Raw genomic sequence first — 14,644 nt, 5'->3', positions numbered from 1 at the left:
AATGAGCACAGTGCACGAAATGTTATCTCTGGTCTCATGAAGATTGCGGTGTCAGAGAAGACAATTTTGTTTGCCCTGGATGTCGTAAATACAAACCTAAGTAGTGTGAAATGAGTGAAGGATAACAGAAATGAATGAACATGTAAAAATTGTATATTCATATGTCATTATTGTGTAATAAAATAATTAAAGCAAAATATTATTACTGTCTCATACTAGGAAACCTTGGTCTCATTTCTACGAAACGCCTTGTTTGTGAAGATTTAATAACTACTCTGAAAGATTGTTTATTATTGCAAATACGATAATTGTACGATAAAATTAAATAATACAAGATATTAATAGCATTATAAAAAATACAATTGCACTTACTTTTAGGTCTTTCAAACGGGTTCACAAAAATGTGTCCTATATTAGGCACCTTTCCTCTACGTACATTCGTCGGTGTAAAAGAACGAACGTGGTAGCACAGGTGACTGAGGAGGTAAAACTGATTCAACGTTCATTGTATGATATTGCGGAGAAGGTATTGGATGATATAGTTGAACGCGTGGGAAAGTGTGGGACAGATTTTCTGAAAGAAAGAAAGAGTGTTAGCGCAGTTAGTGTAACAACAGTTGAATAAAACTGTCGGGATCAGAGCGTTGGATAGATCTGAAATTAAGAAAGGATGTGTATCAGACGATGTTAGAGCAGTTGATGAAAACTGAGGGGAACTTCATCCGGGAGCCAACACCGACGAAATGCAGGGCAGTAAGTCGAGAAAATTGGAAGGTAATTGGGAGTTGTGAAGACAGCCCAGGGCCTGGTTCTGTGATTAGCGAAACCTATGGTAGGGCCGCCCAGAGACCAGCAGGTGTATGAGAGCACTACTTGCTCAGCTGCAGTATCAGCCCTCTGTAACCGTAACTAGAACCTTTGAAGCAGATTTTTAGCGAGTACAATTTATGCCATAGTTGCAAAGATTATGAGGACAGAGAACAGATGGTGGCGGATTTTAAAGAGATTGACGAATGCTCTCAAAACCTATACCAAAGAGATGATACATTCATTAGACAAATCGGCAAGAAAAACGAAAGAGAGGTGCCCATGCAGGAAAGTCAAATTACCGCAGTGACTGTACATAAGGAACCGAAGCATGACCCAATGGCCTGTGAACTGACTCCATCTGCAACAATTGCTGATTTTGATCTTGCCACCAGTCAGACACTTTAGCATCGAGCGGACGTCGAGGTTAGGGGGACAGAGAGAGGGGGGGGGGAGGGAGGGGGAGAGAGAGAGAGAGAGAGAGAGAGACAAACGAGATAACCAAGAAGTATGGCGAGCATTTTGAATGAACAAACAAAAAATAAGAAGAATGGACGGCAAAGATCAACGACATTTTAAAAGTAATTGACAGGAAATTTAAGGCAGTGGAAAGCGAAGGCAAGGAAAAGAGTCAAATAATACGAGGTGCATTCAAGTTCAAAGGCCTCCGATTTATTTTCTCCGGACTGGAAAGAGATAGAAACATGCACATTGTTTTAAAATGAGGCCACGTTCATTGTCAATACGTCCCAGAGATGGCAGCACCATACGGCAGATGGAATTTTAGCGCCAGCGGCGAAAATGAGAACTGTTTTAAATACTTAAAATGGCGACGTTTTCCTTACTTGAACAGCGTGCAATCATTCGTTTTCTGAATTTGCGTGGTGTGAAACCAATTGAAATTCACCGACAGTTGAAGGAGACATGTGGTGATGGAGTTATGGATGTGTCGAAAGTGCGTTCATGGGTGCGACAGTTTAATGAAGGCAAAACATCGTGTGACAACAAACCGAAACAACCTCGGGCTCGCACAAGCCGGTCTGACGATATGATCGAGAAAGTGGAGAGAATTGTTTTGGGGGATCGCCGAATGACTGTTGAACAGATCGCCTCCAGAGTTGGCATTTCTGTGGGTTCTGTGGACACAATCCTGCATGACGACCTGAAAATGCGAAAAGTGTCATCCAGGTGGGTGCCACGAATGCTGACGGACGACCACATGGCTGCCCGTGTGGCATGTTGCCAAGCAATGTTTACGTGCAACGACAGCATGAATGGGACTTTCTTTTCGTCGGTTGTGACAATGGATGAGACGTGGATGCCATTTTTCAATCCAGAAACAAAGCGCCAGTCAGCTCAATGGAAGCACACAGATTCACCGCCACCAAAAAAATTTCGGGTAACCGCCAGTGCTGAAACAACGATGGTGTCCATGTTCTGGGACAGCGAGGGTGTAATCCTTACCCATTGCGTTCCAAAGGGCACTACGGTAACAGGTGCATCCTACGAAAATATTTTGAAGAACAAATTTCTTCCTGCACTGCAACAAAAACGTCCGGGAAGGGCTGTGCGTGTGCTGTTTCACCAAGACAACGCACCCGCACATCGAGCTGACGTTACGCAACAGTTTCTTCGTGATAACAACTGTAGAGTGATTCCTCATGCTCCCTACTCACCTGACTTTTCCTAGTGACTTTTGGCTTTTTCCAACAATGAAAGACACTCTCCGTGGCCGCACATTCACCAGCCGTGCTGCTATTGCCTCAGCGATTTTCCAGTGGTCAAAACAGACTCCTAAAGAAGCCTTCGCCGCTGCCATAGTATCATGGCGTCAGCGTTGTGAAAAATGTGTACGTCTGCAGGGCGATTACGTCGAGAAGTAACGCCAGTTTCATCGATTTCGGGTGAGTAGTCAATTAGAAAAAAAATCGGAGGCCTTAGAACTTGAATGCATCTCGTAAGAGCGGGTACTGCTGACATAAGCACCAATATAAAAGATATTGATGCACAGCAATAGGAAATGATAGGACAAATAACTGGGAGTTTGGGGGTGCAAACCAATAAGAATGAAGAAATGGACTGCCAAGTGTCCACCCTTGAAGTAAGCACTAAGTATCAGATCACAGAAGTTACTGTAATAAAAGAACAGGTCGACTACCAACTGAAAAAGCAGAACAACTATCGTTTAAACGAAATTCTGCGTCTGAATGGACAGTATCCGTCAGCCTTTTGGAGTATGGAACAATAATAGAGTTGCAACAAGTCATGAAAGATTCACGAAGGATGGTTATAATAACAAAAATACGAGTGCAAAAGTACGGTTCACATAGAGGATAAGACCTCGGTGGGAGCTGTACGAGTCCAGGGGTGTCTGGCCTCGCCCAGCACCTACAGTGATCCCCACCCTGAGGCATGGTTGAGATACGCTGCCATCCGTCTTGACTGGATGCCCTAAAAATTAAGTATATGTGTGGGTTCTCGTGTGGGGAGACCACGGAGCGTATGTATCTCATTGCAGAACAGTGGAAGATGTGCAAAGAATCCAGGAATGCCTTTCTGAATGAGTATTGGCCCAACACGAAACAGGAGGACGTAAAATTATGTACAAATACTGAACATGGAAACATACAAGAACACAGTGTGTCGGAGACAAGTGTTTTACTTTGAGGAACTGGAAAGTCGAAAGTATTTCGTAGACGTTCTATATGGAAAATCTGAACTGATCTCTATTTGTACTGCAAAATTAACGTGTCGTCTGCGACGAGACTTTGCCATAGCTGGAAGTGGGACGTATAATGAAAAGATATGACAGCAGGTGTTGGCAAATTTGTGATACGACTGGGGTACACAGAGGCAAGAGCACAGAACTTTAGGAGAGCTGTTAATCTACGAAGTAGGCAAGGACTCGAAGAGCACAACTGGGAAAATAGTTTCCCTCTGAGGGATAAACTTGCACTGTGGCGTAGAAAAACTCATCAGGAAATTTGTCACCCCAAGGGAGAACCAATGGCAATGGATACCACGTATGTAAGAATTTTGGATGCGATTTTTCTTTTGTCCAGCTATATTGCAATGAATCAGCAACGAATGTAGTGGAATAAGCATAGAATTTGGGATGATGATTTATTTGGCAGTTTAATCGGTGTCGTGGCCATGATAAATTTGTGTCCTCTTTTCTTCTTCTTCACTGCCGGGGCATTCTGTTTTGTTGTTTCGATAAGTAGTAGTATAAGTTATTTAGTATGTCAATTGGCTTTCATAGCAGGTTTCTGAGTAGTAATTCCTTTGACATATTTTGTGGATCTTACGGCATGCAGAAAATTGTTCACCACAGCGTCACCACATGTCAGACTCTTATGAAGCAGCAAATAAATTGTCAGTCACCATATTTCATATGTCATGTTGGTTTGGGAATAAGAAGTTTTGCAGAAATAAGCAGGGTCGTGACAGACAGTCTCAGATCTGTTGTATGAAGATGTAGTAACAACATGACGTAGCCCCAGGTGAAAGTAAAGGAGTCATGAGGACGTGAAAGCGAGGATTCAAATGGAACAAGTGCAGGTGCCATCAGGAGAAGTCAGGAACACGGCGCAGGAGGAACTGAGAAGAGAAGCATTAAGTTGACCATTAACTGTAGTCGCCCAGTTGAAGACGTGCGTGTTCACTGAGGTTTTTTTGTATATATTCACCAAATACAAAGGAGTCCTGAGTAAGAAATCAAGGAGCTTTATGATTTCCAGTTTACGTGAGTGATTTTACGTAGCGAGGAGGTGATGAGAGTTTGAGGATAGCAGACATGAAGGAACGCTAGGCAATGAGGATTTACCAAACTTCAAGGAACACTGTGGTATGAGGGTAGCTGATGAGTAGAAAAATAAGTCGATTTATTTGAGTATTTGCGAGTTTGATTAGAGTATTATGTGATAATTTTTGTGTATCTCCATGTCCTGTCGGCAGGCCAGATAACTTTTGGAGGAAACCATGACGGAAGTTAAAGAATCGGAGATGATAAAAGATTGAACTTAACAATACCCAAGTTGACGGGACGAGTTAATTATGGACCTATAATAAATGATAGACAGATCACAAACCATTGTAAATGCGAAATAAAGTCTTAACAGAGAGCCTTCCCTGGCAGGGTTCTCCATGTGTGGACTGTACTTCAGAGGCAAGAGGCCCTCATCCAGCCGACCTGAATGCAGACAGAGACACAAGCTGTTGGTACAGAGTCTACGACTGATTATGCAGCCATCAACCACCACCTGCAGATTATGGGTATGGTGGGACCTAGCTGCAACAGCGAGGTCAGCCACAGGGAAGTCGAGTGACTTTCAACCATGTTTAGTAACCTCAGTCTTCATTTGCAGTTATAGGTTCAACATGCTTTCAACTCCGGCCATAGATCCAAACACATGTCCTCCTATAATGTTCATGTCTTTATGCACAAATCTTCGGCAATCGTGGTATGGCTTTCGCCGTCATGGTATGGCTTACCCAGATATGTGTACATTAAATCACGTTCCGAATTCCTTGTTAAAGTTTGCCAAAGCCTATCGTTTCCAATCATCATTAACCAATTTCTTTTGAATGTACGTTTAATAAACTGAGTTAACTGAGATCCTTGTTTAACTGCCTAGATAAACGAACTCCTTTATCATTGTTTTCGTGGGTACAGATTTATATGCGTCAAGTATACGGGGCCAAATTAATATATATTCAATTAAACAATCATCATAAAAGCACTTCCCACCATGCAACAACTTACACTAACACCTAAATTTATTTCTGACGTTAGCAAATTCTCTTCTTTATAATCACTTTTCTAGTTATTGGCAGTCTGCATCTTAAATCTTCTCTGCTGCGGTCATTATCAGTTATTTTCTTGCACAAATAGCAAAACTCAGGTAACACTTTTTGTGTCTCATTTTCTAGTCCAATTCGATGAGCACGCCTGATTTAACTCGACCACATTCCATTACGCTCGTTTTGTTTTTGTTGAAGTTGATGTTATTAATTTCTTTCAAGGTTCTCTACATTCCGTTCAACTGCTGTTCCAAGTCTTTACCGGTCTCTGAGAGAATGACAACATCATCATAAAACCAAAAAAGTTTCTTTTTGTTGCCCTTAAACTTTTATACCTTTTCCAAATTTTTCTTAGGTTTCCTTTACAGCTTGCTCAGTATACAGATCGAATAACATCAGGAGTAGGCTCAACCCTGTTTCACTCCCTTCTCAATCACTGCTTCCATTTCACACCCTTCGACTCTTATAACCGTCATCCGTTTTCTGCGCAAGTTGTGTATAACTTTTCGCTCCCTGTATTCCGGTCAACACTGCCTAACGCTTCCTCTAAGTTTACGCATGCCACAAACGTAGATTTGCATTTCTTCAACTTATCTTCTAGGATAATTCGTAGGATTAGTATTACTTGGCATGTTGCTACACTATGTGATCAAAAGTATCCGGACACCTGGCTGAAAATGACTTACAAGTTCGTACCGCCCATCATCGGTAATGCTGGAATTCAGTATGGTGTTGGCCCACCCTTAGCCAAGATAGTTTCCACTCTCTCAGGCACACGTTCAATCAGGTACTGGAAGGTTTCTTGCGGAATGACTGCCCATTCTCCACTGATTGCTGCACTGAGGAGAGGTATCGATGTCGGTCGGTGAGGCTTGGCACATCCGAAAGGTTTTCTGTAGCATTCAGGTCAGGACTCTGTGCAAGCCAGTCCATTACAGGGATGTTATTGTCGTGTAACCACTCCACCACAGGCCGTGCATTATTAACAGGTGCTCGATCGCGTTGAAAGATGCAATCGCCATCCCCACATTTCTCTTCAACAGTGGGAAGAAAGAAGGTGCTAAAACATCAATGTGACAGTGCCACGCAGAACAACAAGAGGTGCAAACCCCATCGATGAAAAACACGACCACACCATAACACCACCGCCTCCGAATTTTACTGTCGGCACTACACACGCTGGCAGGTGACGTTCACTGGACATTGGGCCGTACCCACACCCTGCAATCGGACCGCCACTTTGTGTACCGTGAATCGTCACTCCTCAGAACGTTTTTCCACTGTGCAATCCTCCAATCTTTACGCTCCTTACACCAAGCTAGGCGTCGTTTGGCATTTACCGGCGTGATGTGTGGCTTATGAGCAGCCGCCAAGTTTTCTCACATCCCGCCTAACTGACATAGTACTCGCAGTGGAGCCTGATGCAATTTGGAATTCCTGTGTGATGGTCTGAATAAATGTCTGCCTGTTCCACATTGCGACCCTCTTCAACTGTCGGCGGTCTCTGTCAGTCAACAGACGAGGTCGGGCTGAAGGCCTTTGTGCTGTACGTGTCCCTTCACTATCACATCGGAAACAATTGACCTAGGAATGTTTAGGAGTGTGGAAATCTCGCGCACAGACGTATGACACACAATCATGTTCGAAGACCGTGAGTTCGTCAGAGCGGCCAGTCTGCTCTCTCAGGATGTCTAATGCTTACTTAGGTCGCTTATATATGCTCGCATATTGTACTCGTATGTTTGTCAACTCATTAGCACTAGGGACGCATTAATCCTGTGCAGCTGTTTAAAAAGGAAACACTACTATGTGACAGTTTGTCAGTTAACTTCCCACTGTAATCATTATACGATTAATAAAAGGGAGCTCTCCGCCAGTAGTCTTCGTCAATCTGTGTCGCATGGACGTCACTGTAATGCTCTAATGGGATTACTGTGTCGACGTCTCTGAAAAAGTAAATCACCTGCCGTCTGATGTAATTCATCACACGCAAGAGGACGCGGGTGAAAGATGGTGATACGGATTTAGACGGATTAGCGTCAGTCGCCTATTGAGCTGTCGTCGATAACTTTTTAAACCTGTTTACTGGAAAAAGCATTAGAATGTCACGTCGCGAGAGACACACCCTGACGTTAATACCCGTTTAACGGCGCCGGGAGCCCAGGAATTAGTCGCCCCAGAGGAAAAGCCTCAGGCCTTAGCAGGCGGAAGCCAGCACTCCATCGCCACCCATACATCCGACCGCGGATCACAAGTCAAAGTAAATCCCCGCACGTTCGGGTACTGAATTCTGAGGACTAGAATATGGTGTTCTGGCGGCTTAGAAATCATTAAAGGCAAGCCTCAAGCTCGGATGAACTCTCCTGAAATGACGGACGATAACTGGACGAACAGCCTTTCCTCCTGCTGCAGGTATAATTCACTTAGATCACTAGTATTATACACTGAAGCGCCCAAGAAACTGGTTTAGCTTGCGCATTCAAATACAGACATATGTAAACAGGCGGAATACAGCACTGTGGTCGGCAATGCCTATACAAGACAACAAGTGTCTGGCGCGATTGTTAGATCGGTTACTGCTGCTACAATGGCAGGTTATTAAGATTTAAATGACTTTGAACGTGGTGCTGTAGTCGGCGCACGAGCGATGGGACACAGCAACTCCAAGGTAGCGATTAAATGGGGATTTCCCCTTACGAAGATTTCACGATTGTAATCCGGTAAAACATCAAATCTCACTCATCGCTGCGGCCGGAAAAATATCCTACAACAACGGAACCAACGGCGTCTCTAGTGAATCTTTCAATGTGGCAAAATTGCAACCCTTGCGCAAATATCTGCACATTTCAATGCTAGGTCATCAACAAGTGTCAGCGTGTGAACGATTCGTCAAACATCATCGATATGGGTTTTCGGAGCCGAAAGCCCACTCGTGTACTTTTGGTGACTGCACGACACAAAGCTTTACGCCTCGCCTGGGCCCGTCAACACCGACATTGGACTGTTATTACTGGAAACATGTTGCCTGGTCGGACGAGTCTCGCTTCAAATTGTATCGAGCCGATGGACGTGTAGGGTATGGAGACAACCTCATGAACCCATAGACCCTGCATGTCACCAGGGGACTGTTCAAGCTGGTGGAGGCTCTGTAATGGTGTGGGGCGTGTGCAGCTGGAGTGATATGCGACCCTTGATACATGTACATACGACTCCAACAGGTGACACGCACAGCCTGATCGCGCACATCCATTCCTATTCATTGTGCATTCCGACGGACTTGGGAAATTTCATCAGGACGCCCCACGTCTCCAGAATTGCTACAGAGTGTTCCAGGAACACTCTTATGAGTTTAAACACTTCCGCTGGGCACCAAACTTCCCATACAACATTATTGAGCATATCTGGGATGCCTTTGCAAAGTGCTGTTCAGAAGCGATCTCCACCCCCTCGTACTTTTACGGATTTATGGGTAGCTGTGTAGGATTCTCGGACCAGTTCCCTCCAGAACTAGTTATGACATTACTCGAGTCCATGTCTGGTTGCGGCACTTGTGCGTGCTCGGTGGGCCCTACACGATATGAGACATTTGTACCAGTTTCGTTGGCTCTTCAGTGTATGACGCACGGAATGATGGGGAGGCTGTTAGTTTCATCATAATGAAACCATCATCATTATCATTATCATCATCATCATCATTATCATTTACCGTGTGACACCCACCATCGAGGTCTGCCCCAGAGTTCAGCATTACTACGAGTATCTTCAGCAGCGCGCATACTGGGTTCGTTTGTGGCGGAAAGGGAGGTCAGAGTTAGTAATTGTCCCCCGTCCCCCTTGCTCGGCCCAGCAGCCTCACTACCACTTTTCATGTGCCACACACGTCTTTTGACTTTAAAGAAATATACAGTATACGTCCAGTTGTAGAGCACCTCAGTCAGTACATATTCAAGTTAGTCGTTCAAGCAGACATTCTCAGCTGCCTCTTCTGCTCCAAAATCTTTGTCACCCTTTCAGAACTGGCTGCACTCTCTTCATTACTTATGGAGATTTCTTTTTGTTCAAATATTTTTAGTTATGGTCTCGTCTGATCCTCAGATTTGTCTTTTCCTCTCTGTTCTCAGTTTGTTGCATTGTTACATTTATCTCTCCTAAATTATCGTGGACCTCTTTGAGTCACCTATGCTTGGTTGCATTTTTGAAACGTACTTGAATGGTGGTTTCTCTAGCCCGGTTTCTGCTAATCTTGATATATGGCAGCCTGGGTTTAGGAAAAGTAAAGGCACCAGAGAGGCATTTCTGACGTTATGGTTGATAATGAAAGCAAGACAAGGAAAATCAACAGGTGTTCATAGGATTTGCCTTGTGAAAACAGTTCGATAGTGTCAAATGGTACAAGATGTTCGAAATTCTGAGTAAAATAGAGATAAGCTATAAGGGAAAGGTGGGTAATATGCGATGAGTACAAGACCCAAGAGAGAACAATAAGACTGGAAGTGCGACAACAAGGTGCTTGTATTAAAAAGGGTGTAAGACAGGGATGTAGTCTCTCTCCTTCACCGAAGCAGTGATGTAAATAAAAGAAAGGTTCAAGACTGGGATGAAAGTTCAGGGTGAAAGGAAATCAGTGATAAGATGCGCTGATGACACTGATATCCTCGCCGGCCGCGGTGGTCTAGCGGTTCTGGCGCTGCAGTCCGGAACCGCGGGACTGCTATGGTCGCAGGTTCGAATCCTGCCTCGGGCATGGGTGTGTGTGATGTCCTTAGGTTAGTTAGGTTTAAAAAGTTCTAAGTTCTATGGGACTTATGACCTAAGATGTTGAGTCCCATAGTGCTCAGAGCCATTTGAACCATTTGAACTGATATCCTCAGTGAAAGTGAAGGGGAATAATAGGGTGTGTCGAATGGAACGAACGGTTTAATTAGTACGGGATACGGACTGAGAGTAAATCCGAGAGAGACGAAAGTACTGAGAACCACCAGAAATGAGAACAGCGGGAAACTTAACATCATGATTGCGGATCGCGAAGCAGACGAAGATAAGGAATTTTGCTGTCTCGGCAGGAAAACAACGCACGATGGATGGAACAAGGAGGACATAAAAAGCAGACCAGGACTGGCAAAAAGGGCATTTACGGCCAGGAGGAGTCTCCTAGTATCAAACATAGGCTTCATTTAAGGGTGAAATTTCTGATAATGTGCGTTTGGAGCACGGCATTGTATGATAGTGAAACGTAGACTGTGGGAAAACCGGAACAGAAGAGAATAGAAGCGTTTGAGATGTGGTACTACAGACGAATGCTGAAAATTAGGTGGACTGATGAAGTAAGAAACCAAGAGACTCTCCGCGGGATCGACAGGGTGAAAGGATATCTTTTAAGACGTCATGGTACTGGAGGGAGCCGTAGATGGTAAAAACCTAGAGGAAGACAGACAATGGAGATTCGAATACATCCAACAAGTAAACGGGGATATAGATTTCAACTGCTACTCTGAGATAAAAACGTTGGCATAGAAGAGGAATTCGTGGCGGCCTTATCAAACCAGTCAGAAGACTGATGACTTCCACGATACATGACCTCGTTACTGTCCGTCTATTTGGTAAATTTTCGTTGACCATTGTACAGTCTACCCTCTGTATTTTATCTAATATGTTTTATGTAGTGTTGATAATAGTGTTTGACTTTTGTGTGTTGCTTCAGGTTTAACAACGGAGCAGTAGTGTCTCAACGTATTCCTTGAAGGAGGATTACTTTTATAGGTTTACCAGGTGTTCAGTGTTCTTGTTTCAATTTAGTTGTTCTCCTTTCTACTGAGGATGTGTCGTTTGAATTCCAGTATATAATCTCACAATAATATTTGAACTTATTTACAATATTCTATTGTTGCTATAGCCGGTGTTTAAACCTTGAAGGTTGGAATCACTTCCATTTTTTCGATTAAAATTTGCAATCCTATTTCTGCTGCTATTTTTTCGAGTACTTCAATTTGACGTTTAGTCTCTATCACATTATTTTCAAGTTGTGCAAAATCGTCTGTGAATGCTAGACAGCTAACTTAGATGTTTTAGTCAATGTTGACGTTTGGCTGACATTGCTTATTCCACTGTCGCATGACTTTCTCCGCTGCACAGGTAAACTGTAATGGTCAGAGTCCATCCTATGTGGAAGCTCAGTGCCGATCTCGAATGGCCTGTCACAATTCACCTCTAACTTTAATGGTTCAGATGCCTCTGAGCGCTACGGACTTAACTTCTGAGGTCATCAGTCCCCTAGAACTTAGAACTACTTAAACCTAACTAACCTAAGGACATCACAAACATCCATGCCCGACGCAGGATTCGAACCTGCGACCGTACCGGTCGCGCGGTTCCAGACTGTAGCGCCTAGAACCGATCGGCCACTCCTGCCGGCCTCTAAGTTTAACTTTTGTCCTAATGTTCTTAAGGCTCACTCCGGTGTAGACCAAATTCCTTTAGTAATGAATCGCGTTGTATAATGCCATATTCTTTTTTTGGAGTAGTAAACGAGGTCATGACTAAACTCATGGTGATCCAACTCTTTGGTGTTTCATGATCCACTTAAGACCTATAATTTGATCTGGACAGTTTCTTCCTGTTCGAAAATCTCCATGATATTCTGCACGTTTCCACACAGTCTGTTTATGAATTCTTGTGTAAATAATCTCAGATAAAACCTTATATGCAACGTCAAGTAGATATATTTCCCCGATAATTCTTTGTGTCCGATCTCTCACCTTCTTTGTGTGATGAGGGGGTCTCAGTCTTCAGATATTTTCTCAATAGTCCAGATGTCTCCGAAGTGCTTTTGTAGCTTGGAGTAGTTTGTTCATTTGAATTTTTCCACATTTCTTCAGGCAGTTGATTGTCTCCTGCTGATCTCTTGTTATTGAGCGGAACAACTGCTTTGATCACTTCACTGTAATTCGGTGGAATAATCTGTTCTAGCAGAAGTAAAATAGTATGTGCAACAGTCTTGATCGCATAAAAACAAATTTGTTTATAAGTGGTGACCACTTTCGACTCAGCGTGGATCATCTTCGGATCGTAGTCCAGTGAGGACGTGTGGAGACAATGGTACGGACCAGTAACTGTGGATATCTCATCGTCTGCTAGATAATGGCCTAAATGGTGCAAGTCCGTCGCAACAAATGTGGACACAGAAACTTTGAAATTTCTCTGCGCAATCACTTCGACAAAACAAGAGAACTGCGTCCTACTGCGTGGTTAGTCGCCATCATGGGGCAACGTGAACGCCTTCTCCATGGCTTGAGAGATGTCAAAGAAAAACGATTCAAAGCGTAACGGGCAAGTGTCATCTGAAAGAAAAGGAGAAATGTGCGTGTAAATGATCATTTTGGGGCCTCTCTTTCGGGGTGTTCGTTTGGCTAAACAATTGTCATGTTCGATCAACAGCACACTTCGCAAACACAAGGAGGCGTGTCTTTGATTGGTACGGAACGTCATGACACCTACCACTAAGCTGTGGGTGAGTTGAGGCGCCTGTCCTTAGAGTATTGTCGCCTCCACAAAACGTGCAGGCGCCGATAACGAGCTGCATGAAAGGACACAAAGTGGGAACCGCCCACCAACTCGCAGTCGGGTTCAGAGCTCTGCAGAGCCGCATTTCTCATGCTGTGCGTGACCCCTCCTCCCACTCCTGAGTGGCGCTGGCCGTAAAGATTTAAGCAGCAAGCGAAAGCTCATTACCGACGTCTCACTACTTCGTTTGCCGCCTCTGTGATGGAGGTCAGAACCGCGACGTCCAGCGCTAAAGTCACGTGGTTTTCTAATGGGTGGCCGAAGAAAAGAGTTGAGACACACAGTCGTGCATAAAGGGCTCCGATGAAACCACTCTTTTCATTGGGGCGTTGATTCCCACACATTTCGCCGTCGAAAACGATAGTTTGCTATGCGATGAGAAACAGGTCGACGTTCTTGGCAAACTTAGACGCTGCTGACACCCCCGGATGTTTCCACCCTCCTCTAAGCATACTGCGCGCCAGCAATCCCATTGAACGTGACCGCACCCGTTTGGAGCGCAGCGCCACCACAAAAGCGTGAGCCTAACCTGAACAGAAACAACTGCAGCCACTCTCACAATTAGCTTCTTTTATCAGAATCCGGATAGACAGATTGACACTACTCTTACCAGGCCAATGGACAAGCAGGTAATGTCTGAGTGAAATAACAGCTTTTCGTTCGTATGAGGTAACGTGCAGACGTGATTAGCGCTCTCTTGCAGCAAGGTGTGTTCTACAACTGCGTCTATACTCTACAAACCACCGTGAGGTGCACGGCAGACGGTACGTCCCGCTGTACCAGTTATTAGGGTTCCTTCCCTTTTCATTCACGTTTGGAGAACGGGAAGAATGGTTGTCTGACTGCCCCTGTGCTTGCAGCAATTACTCTGATCTTATACTCACGAAGGTGGCAGCGGCCTTGCCGCAGTGGATACACCGGTTCCCGTCAGATCACCGAAGTTAAGCGCTGTCGGGCGTGGCCGGCACATGGATGGGTGACCATCCGGATCGCCATGCGCTGTTGCCATTTTTCGGGGTGCACTCGGCCTCGTGATGCCAATTGAGGTGCTACTCGACCGAATAGTAGCGGCCCCGGTCACAGAAAACCATCATAACGACCGGGAGAGCGGTGTGCTGACCACACGCCCCTCCTATCCGCATCCTCAACTGAGGATGACACGGCGGTCGGATGGTCCTGATGGGCCACTTGTGGTCTGAAGAAGGAGTGCTTTATACTCGCGATCCTTATGTGATGTAGGGGTTTATAGTATATTCCTAGAGCCATCATTTAGAGCCGGTTCTTGAAACTTTGTTCATAGACTTTCCTTCTCGGGATAGCTTACGTCTGTCTTGAAGAGTCTACCAGTTCAGCTCCATCAGTATCTCTGTGTCACTCTCCCACGGATTAAACAAACCTGTGACCATTCGAGCTGCCATTCTCTGTATACATTCAGTAACCCCTGTTAGTCCCATATGGTACAGGTGCCACACAT

At 44.6% G+C, this 14,644-nt stretch overlaps 1 pseudogene; it reads left to right on the top strand.

Moving 5' to 3' along the window:
- Positions 1-14,060: 14,060 nt before the first annotated feature.
- LOC126095825 (5S ribosomal RNA) lies at positions 14,061-14,178 on the top strand (annotated as a pseudogene).
- The last annotated feature ends 466 nt before the right edge of the window (positions 14,179-14,644 follow it).

The sequence above is a fragment of the Schistocerca cancellata genome, chromosome 8 (genome assembly GCF_023864275.1).
Source record: "Schistocerca cancellata isolate TAMUIC-IGC-003103 chromosome 8, iqSchCanc2.1, whole genome shotgun sequence".
NCBI lineage: Eukaryota > Metazoa > Arthropoda > Insecta > Orthoptera > Acrididae > Schistocerca > Schistocerca cancellata.
This window is presented reverse-complemented; position numbering and strand designations above follow the sequence as displayed.